Below are 9145 nucleotides of genomic sequence, written 5' to 3'. Positions count from 1 at the left end.
GGAACAGCATATATGAAGCCCTTGTGATGAGAAATGGCTTTGTCTATTTCAGAAACTAACAGAAGACCTGAGTGACTGGGCAGACATGAGGAGAGAGGGAAGTCAGGGGGAGGTGGAAGGGATGGAAGTGGAGGGAAGAGGGATCACGTTGATTGACAGCCAGCTGTAGGATGGCTAAATGTGGAGACAGTTGTTTTCTTTCCAATGTGTCATTTTTAAAAAGCAAAAGAGAGATGATAAGAAGGAAGGAGTTGGGGAGAGAGGATTTCTGAAGACAGCACACTTAAACTAACGGGTTCTTGCCCTATATGTTCCTACATGAGCCAGACTGAGTAGCTATCAGTTACCCAGGCACTTCTGTCACCAGCCATGTCTGTGTCCAAGCTGAGCAGCTTATACATGGGCACACACTACACTACATGATCCTTCCACCCTGGTCAGGGCTGCCTGGACCAAAGCGGGTGTTTGAGCTAAAAGCAGCCAATCTTGACATTGGCTAGCAGTGTGAGAAGTGACCCAGTATGGTCTAATAAAAATAAATAAATATTTGTTCTTTGTCCTTGGTTCCTGGCACTGGAGATCCTAAATTCCTTGGAATTCATTGTCTCTTGTACGTTAATGAGATGACTTGTTGGAGGACCTAGGTAGGTTCAGGATGGGACTGGTTGTCTGCACTGTGACTCCTGGGAGGGGAGAGAGGCTAAGAGATTGAATTCAATTACAATGCCCAAGGATTAAATCTATCATGTCTACATAATGAAACTTCCATAAAACCCTCTAAACGACAAGAGTTTGGAGAGCTTCTGGGTGGGTCAACATATCGACTTGCTGGGAGGGTGAGGTGCCTGCAAGGGCATAGAAACCCACCCCCTGCCATATTTCGTCCTATGCATCTCTTCCATTGGGTTGCTTCTGGGTTACATTCTTTATAATACACCAGTAATAGTGGGTAAAGCATGTTCTTGAATTTTGTGAGATGTTCTAGCAGATTATGGAACCTGAAGAGAGGGTTGTGGGAGCCTCCAAATTCGTAACTAGTCAGTCAGAAGTATGGGTGATCCTGAGACTTGCAACTGACATCTGAAATAGGGGCGGGCTTGTGAGACTGAGCCCTAAACCTATGGTGTCTGCTCTAACTCTGGGGGTTTGTGTCACAACTGAATTGAATTTTTGGACACCCACTGGTGTCAAAGAATCAGAGACCAGGTATAAGAGCTCATTTAGTCACCTGGTGGGTGACTTCCAAACCAATCAGTTCCTCATTTTGTATAAGTTGAGATATGTACTACTCTCTGAGTATAAGTTGAGAAGTCGGGAGTGAGAGCCAAAGCTGAGATACATGAAGAGAAGCAAAGAGAAACTCTGGGGCTGCAGAGGCCAGGAGCTCACAGGACTATAAGGCAGGAGAAACAATGAGGAGGCGAAGGCCACACAGAAGCAAAAGCCCTGGGACAGAAGGAAAGAAGATGCAGTAGGCAACAGTGGCAGATGGAGGAAGAGGCAGAGAGGGGTGGGGAGGCCTCAGCAGGCACGCACTAGAGAAGGCTGCTGGAGAAGTCCAAGTGCTGGGTCTAAACGACTCTCCAGTTCTCTAAAGAGCTTTCCAGACTCCAAGAGCCCTGGATGAGCTACAGTGGAGATTCTGTTTAACTCATTTCCTCCTGCATCCTGCTTGCTGAAAGTAACCTGGCAGTATGTCTGTTCCTTACACACATCTCACGTTCCAGGCAGGAGGGCCTGGGCCTAGCTCAAGAATCCCTGGCCCCATTTGGCAGAGGGGAACTTGGAAGTGGGAGAAAGCTCTGAGGAAAGGCATTGAACATCCTCGGCCTGAGTGGATAGGGCAGCAACTAAGAACAGGGGTGCTGGGTGGGCAGTGGGGAGGCAGTGGGTACAGCTCAGATCCAGAAGCCAAGAAGCCCAGATCTGACTCTGAATCACTGTAGGATCCTAAATAAATCTTATGCCCTATTTGGGCCTTAGTTTCTCTATTTGTATAAGTAGTTGATTTCTACGTCCCATCCCAGGGTGAATATTTGGTGTATCCATGACATAAGGGGCAAAAATCATCTTTAAAAAGCCCTGGAATTTCAAAAATCCAATAAGCCAAAAAATATTATCATCATGTGTTTAAGAAACACAACATCAAAAACTTAAGATGATTGATACAATTTTGTATTTAAAATCTGGAATGAAAAACTGCACAAGATCAGGATATTTGAAATACTGGGCTCCGAGGGCTGGTGGAAGGAGAGAGGTTGGATCTGCTGGTGACTGTCTGTCTTGACACCAAAAGGGCATCTTCCACTCTGGGACTGAAAGAGCCCCAGATTAAATCTCTCAACATTCTAGAATGTCCGAAGAGTCCAAGATCCTAAAAGGGCTCCACATTTTAAAATTCCAAAGGTTCTAACATTTCCAAGATTTCAAGACTTCTAAAGATTGTGAAAGCTCTAAGATTTCCAAAATTCTCAAAGACCTCAGCTCCCCAAATCCTAAAACCCTCCAGAACCCACTTCGAGCCTACATGGAATCTAGCTTGAGGACTATGAAAGGATCATCTGTAACTCCTGCTTTTTCTATGAGCAGGGGCGACAGCCACCCCTTTAGGCATGGCTATCCCTGAGGGTCACGGTAGGGGGCAGTATTTTCTGAGTTCAGCGCGGTCTCCACGATAAGGAGTTCAAGGAGTCCCTGAGCAAAGTGAATTGGACCTTAGTCCTTCTCCATGCCCCTCTGAGCCCGCCACTGTTCTCCATGCCCCTTTGGACCGCTAATTCTTCTCTAGGAAAGGACAATGCATCTGGGGCCATGGGCTCAAAGTTCCTCCTTGTCATTTTTTCCAATGCATGCTGCCTTCAGAGAGCTCACAGTCTGGCTGAAGACAGACACTTAAGCACTAAGGAGCCCTGGAAGGGATTTAGCCGGGCAGTGGCATGGCCAGGCTCGACCCCTTTTGGTGGGCCTCAACTTCTGCCCTGCCACTAACTGCATCCCCACCTACCAGCCTAACCCAGGTCACATCCCACAGATGCCGCAGAAGGAAGAATATTGGAGGCTCCAGTTGGTAGCAGCCTGGTGGGTCCCCCGAGACTGTTGCCTGCTTTGGCTTCCTGACACCTTGGTCCTGCTGCTCTGTCTGCCCATCCCAGACGTGGTCCTTCACCTCATGCCCCACTGGGGTATCTCCAGTTCAGCTTCAGCTCTGGTTCTGTTGCTCCCTGAGCTGGGCCCTCCTTTCCATTCCTGATCCTCATAAGATGACCACACCTCTGGGTCTCAGGGAAAGAAGAAAGCCTGTTCAGGCCAGCCCCCCACTCCAGTCGGCGTCCCTCCACAATGGGCTGTCCCATGGCAGCTGCAGGTGGAGGGAAAGACACTTCGGGATGGGACACAGATCCAGAGCCCAAATTTGACTGAATACTCCCTGGCCGTGAACTCTGAAAACTTCCATTTCCTCCACATGAAGGGAGATTTTCATTCCTACCTCTCAAAGTTATAGGGGAATTGGGGGACAGTCTGCTGGTTCCTTATTTGTTAAAGGAGCCATCAGTGCACTCTACCCCTCCTTGGCACCTCCCCCACCACACACGATCCCCCCAATCCTGAGTGAGGCTCCCCAAAGTAGCAGAACAGAAGGGGAGATACCAAGGGGTGGAGAGCCAGAGATTCAGTTTTAACACAAACACTAATTGTGGGTCCCAGAATGGCCCTCCTGGCTCCATTCATGAAAGTGGTATTTTTAGCCCAGGACCGGCCGCCTGTGGTCACCGTGGGGGTGGCTGGGCCATGTGTCATGTCTGAGTGATCATGGACTCACTCTGCCCAGGAAATAGGCCTGCAGGGACCAGCTGCTGGATCCCAGGGCTGCCTTGTATCTGGGAGGAGAAATTCAGCAGGACTAGAAGCTTAAACCTTCTCACCCTCAAAGGGTACCACAGGACATGCGGGATGGAAGCCATAATTAACATGCACTGAGCATTTACTAGTGCCAGGCATTTACATGAATTAACTTATTTAATCCTTAACTATGGGATTATTATCCTCATTTTATAAATGAGGAAACTAAAGCTAGAACCATTAATTTAACCTACTTGGGCCCACGCGGTAGTAGTGAATGGAGCAGGAGGATTCGAAGCCTGGCATTTGAGCCCCAGAGTCCATGCTCTTACTGTCTGGTCACTTGGAATCTGAATCCTGGGTGGACAGACAGCTATTGCCACAAGGTCCTCCCGCTTCAGGCTCCAGAGCCCAGCCTCACTCTCAGCCCGTAGAGTTCTCTGGGATTGCAGAGAACATCCAGTCCAGCCTTCCTTTGAAGGTGAGGAAATTGAGGCCCAGAAAGGAGTCCAGGGTGATGGAGCCAGTTGGCACTAATTCCTAGGCCAGGACTCTGCTCCATGAATGATTCCATGGCACACGGTCATCTTGTATCTGCCCCCCTCCTCAGCTTATCCCTGGCTCCAGAACTCAGCACCTGTGCTCTGTAGAGCAAGGAGACTGGGCTCTGGAAGCAGATTTGAGCCCTGCTCCTAACTTGCTATGTGACCTTGGACAAGTCATCTCGCCCCTCTGAGCCTCATTTTTTTTTTCCCGTGTGGAAGTGATGGGTATATAGTTATCTGGGGATTCAATAAATGTGGATGTCCTTACCTTGGATTTTTTAACCCATTATTTAATCCTTCCTGTGAACAAGACACATGGTGTTCCTCTGCCCAGGGCTGCTTCTGGAAATGGGAGTTGGTGGAATTGTAGGCACTGTGACCAGCTGTTAGGGAGATGTTGGGAGCAAGTCATGCCATACCATGGCATCTGCCTAGGCTTCAGATTCCCAGCAGAAGAGAATGTGGCAGAAGAAAGAGCGGAGACATGGTCTGTCCATCCTCTGAGCCAGGTGCCTGGATGGGAAAGCAGAACAAGCACGGCAGAGTTCAGGTCCAGTTAAGTCGCTTCCTCTCTGGATGACCTTGGGTCAGTTTCTGCCCCTCCCAAGATCGCAGTATCCCAAATGTAGGGAGAAGCCAGGGCTCTTTCAGAGTTTTCCTTGCCCTGATTTTCTGTGGCTTGACCAGGGGCTTGGCACCCTTGTGTCTCCTGCCGCCCCCTCCTCTGACCGCCCCCCTCCACCTGAATCTCTGCCCAGGGAGGCTCCACAGCCTGGCTTCTGGGCTCATTCTGGGCTTACTCATGACTCATGAGGGCGGCTCCCTACGGTGGTCTCAGCCCCTGAGTCACATGGCCTGCAAGTTCAGCTCCACACAGGTAACTTTTTCAGTTATAAATCCCAGGTGCAAATTTCCTGGCCAGAGAATCTGATTGGCCCGAGTGGTGGGATCAGGTGGTCAGTGAGCTGGGTCTTGTGTCATGAGCCAGGGGTGGAGCAGCTTCTCCAAGAAGAGGGTGTGGATGAGGAGGAAATGACGACATCTCTAATTCAGACACAAAACAAATCCACCTGGAATGTAAATTATTTACATGGAAAAATTTATCTATACTAATTCCTCATTTTCCAGAAAGCTATCAGAGGCTATCAAAGTAGGCGGGGAGGGAACTACCTCCTACTCCCAGCTGCCAAAATAAAAGTAAAAGGTCCATGCCTTTAACTTATTAGGGGATCTTCTCATTCATTGTTTATTAACTCTTATACTACAAATTATTCTAATATACATGGGTTATTTGTTTTCCACTAGGGGGCGTTGTCATGATATTGGTAAGAAGCAACTGCTGACATGCTATATAAAGAAGAAATACTCTAAAATACAAAAATAAAAGCAAAACAAAACTTTGAGAAACAAACACAAGGATTTAGCATCTCGGGGGACATTTAGTGTCCCCCAAGCACAGTGATCATACAACTTAGGAGTCTCTAAAAGTAGCATGCATACAATAGTTGAGGCTCACAGTGACAGCCCTTGGTCATCAGGAATTAGTAAAATTATGTTCCCTGACCTTCATTTAGGATGACATAAATAGGTACACATTGTGAAAGACTTCCACTTCACATAAAAAGAAAGAAAAATTTTTTTTTAGTTTTTCACAGAAGGAATAGACCTCATCTGGAAAATGCATTCTTGTGGAATAATGCAGTTATAAATGATGTATGACTACACAAGGGTTTACAAGCCAATCCGACCAAAATAATAAATGGCACAATTTTGAAACCAGACTGTGTAACTAGCTGCTAGAGTTTCATCGTTGCAGGAATAAAGTGCTTTAACAGCGACTTCAGTTGGATTGAAGACCTCAGGGACTTTGCCAGGGACTTGATAACAGATAATTTTCAGGAGCAATGCCCTGTCCAGACCCACCACATGACTCTTACCCTCTCGCCTCAGGATTGACCCTCATACTGGTTATGAGGCAGAAATGGCAACTCTGCAGAACTGTAGTGCTGTTCAAACTTGAAGCCTGGACGGAAAATTCTGGGTCCTTGGGGCAGTGGATCCCCAAAGTTAAGCACACCTAAATTACATGGATGCTCATAAACCACATTAGGACATCTGGAGGAAGAATCAAGAATATGCATTTTAAACACATTCCTTAAGTGATTTTGATGCATATGGTTCATAGAAACACTGCTCCTCCCACTTCACAGATGGGGAAGTTGAGGCCCAGCGAGAAAAGAGCGATGACTCGATGTCACGCAACAAGTCAGAAGTTGAGCTGGCCTCTGGCCTGCCCAGGGCTTCTTTCCACCACATTCCGCCTGCCCACCCACGGACTGCCTCCTGGGGCTGCTTACATTCCAAGGAACCTTGTAACAGGAAAGGAAATGTAGGCCGTGCCTGCTCCGATGTTCGAGCGCCCATGATGACTCCAGGTTCCGCCAAACACAGCCCTGAGAGCCCCGGCTGCCAAGCCGCATGAGCCTGGTTTTTCCAGATGGGGTTGGAGATGAGATTACGAAAGCCAGCATTTATTTTTATTTTCCCAAGAAAATAAATCAGCAGGTTTGCTTCAAGAAAAGTGGTCAGAGGAAGCAGTGTTTCTAGCCAGGAGTTGGTCTCGAACTCCTGCCAGCTCCTCGCAGCCCCCTTCAGGGCTGTTCTGACATCCTGGAGGTGTCGATAGGGCATGGAGTCGAGACCTCAGACAAAGCACCTTTGGGCTTCAGATTCAAGAATCCTCTCTTGCCCATAGCCGTGGCTAAAAGCTCGGAAGGTGGAGGGTTACTTTCTTCCTGCGGACAAAGGAATTTCCCCCACCCAAAAACACATCTAAAAATGGAGGGTGGTGGGTATGTGATTTCTGCCAGGTTCTGCAATTATGGCAGTGGTTCTCAAGGGAGATAAATTTGCTGTCTCCTGGGGGTGGGAGGGGGCATTTGGCAATAGCCGGGTATATTTTTGGTTGTCACGACTCAGGAGGTGCTGCTGGCATGTAGTGGGTGGTGGCCAGGGATGCTGCTGAACATCTTACAATGCACAGGACAGCACCTCACAACAAAGCCCCCCCTTGCCCAAAATGTCAACAGTGCTGAGGTCGAGAGGCCCTGAGCTACGGGCAAGTAGCCCACGATGTTAGGAGTCTGGGTATGAGTCCAAGTTTTGCCTCTAAATGCTGTGTGAGCTCAGCAAGTCCCTGCTCTCTGGGCCTCAGACTCCCATCTGCACAAGGAAGAAGTGGAGAGGCTCCTCTCTGGGGCCCTCACCAGTTTTGTTCATTCAGGGCTCGGGAGACCAGGAGGCCTGAGACAATGGGCCTCACTTCTGTACCTCAGATGGGGATGTCAGGAGCGGGGGGCCTACCCAGCTCCCTATGCTTGAGGGGTGCACAATTAGCTGTCCTGAGCCCCTCCCCCAAAGCGCAATATCTGGAACTCCTGCTCCACCGCGAACAAACGGAAAAACCATTATCTGAAGATGACATCACTTTGCAAAAACGCAAGCGAGTGGTTGCAGAGCAGAGCTCCAGGGAAGCAGTGGGAAGAAAGGGCTCGAAGCTCAGAGTGTGCCAACCACTGGCAGCGCCAGCATCCAGCACCTTCACGGATCTCAGGACAACCCTGGACAACTTACTAAACTTCTCTGGACTGTGGTCCTCCCATCTCTACAATGAGAGGCTGAACCTGGGGAATGCTAGGAGCCCTTCCCATTGTGAGAGTCCAAGATCCTGTGATTGTCTAGGTCAAGTCTTAGAGGGCCTCAGGGCTGCAGGTGCACAAAGGGGGCCTCTCCAGGCGCAGGGAGCCCAGAGTTAGGGGCTGAAAGGAGAAGAAAGTGGCCACCCTGCCCAAGATGTCATAAAAATGTATGAAAAAATACTCCACATCACTAATCATTATAGAAATGTAAATCAAAACCACAGTGAGATAGCACTTCACAGCCATTAGGATGGCCACTATCAAATAAAACAGAAAATAACAAGTCCTGGCGAGAATACGGGGAAATCAGAATCTTTGTGCACTGTTGGTGAGGTTGTAAAATGGTATAGCTGCTATGGAAAACAGTATGGTAGTTTCTCAAAAAATTAAAAATAGAACTACAATGTGATCCAGCGATTCCACTTCTGAGTATATATCCAAAAGAATGGAAAGCAGGCTCTTGAAGAGATATTTGTACACCCATGTTCATTACAGCATTATTCACAGTAGCTAAAATGTGGAAGCAGCCCAAACGTTTGTTACTAGATGGATGGATAAGCAAAATGTGGTATATATACACAGTGGAATATCATTCGGCCTTAAAAAGGAAGAAAATTCTGATGCATGCTACAATGTGGATGAAACTTGAGGACATTATGCTAGGGGAAATAAGCAGAAGACGAAAAGACAAACACCCCCTCTGGGGTCCATCTTCCTCCCCATCTGTCCATCAGGACATCATGAGCCTACCCAGCACCAACATTCCTGGGAACAGTAAAGACGTCATGGTCCTTTTTAACAGGTGGGAAACTAGAGGCCTAGGAAGGACAGTGATCTACTCGAGGCCACATTAGTCTACAGCAGAGTCAGAACTAGAATTCGGATCTCCTGACTCCGCATCCCTAGCACTTTTCCACACTCTCCTCCAGAGGGGCTCGTGCCATGGGGATGGACCAGAGTACCAGAAAGTCCAGTTAGAAGATTCAGCTCCCTCTTAAAGCGACTCTCCAATAAAACCTCCGCTTTTGTTGCAACCAGACTTCCCCTCCAAATATCCTACAA

The 9145-nt window shown here is 48.2% G+C and overlaps 1 long non-coding RNA gene across 1 annotated transcript; it reads right to left on the bottom strand.

Annotated features, from left to right (window-relative positions):
• Positions 1-4660: 4660 nt before the first annotated feature.
• LOC111740305 lies at positions 4661-6494 on the bottom strand. The gene is made up of 3 exons (XR_002780582.1): positions 6323-6494; positions 5186-5455; positions 4661-4898 (listed from the first exon to the last, which is right to left on the bottom strand). It is a non-coding gene; the product is annotated as an uncharacterized LOC111740305 (long non-coding RNA).
• Positions 6495-9145: the final 2651 nt, after the last annotated feature.

The sequence above is a fragment of the Pteropus vampyrus genome, unplaced genomic scaffold (genome assembly GCF_000151845.1).
Source record: "Pteropus vampyrus isolate Shadow unplaced genomic scaffold, Pvam_2.0 Scaffold61, whole genome shotgun sequence".
Lineage (NCBI taxonomy): Eukaryota > Metazoa > Chordata > Mammalia > Chiroptera > Pteropodidae > Pteropus > Pteropus vampyrus.
Note: the sequence above shows the minus strand (reverse complement) of the source record. Positions and strands in the feature narration are given on the sequence as shown.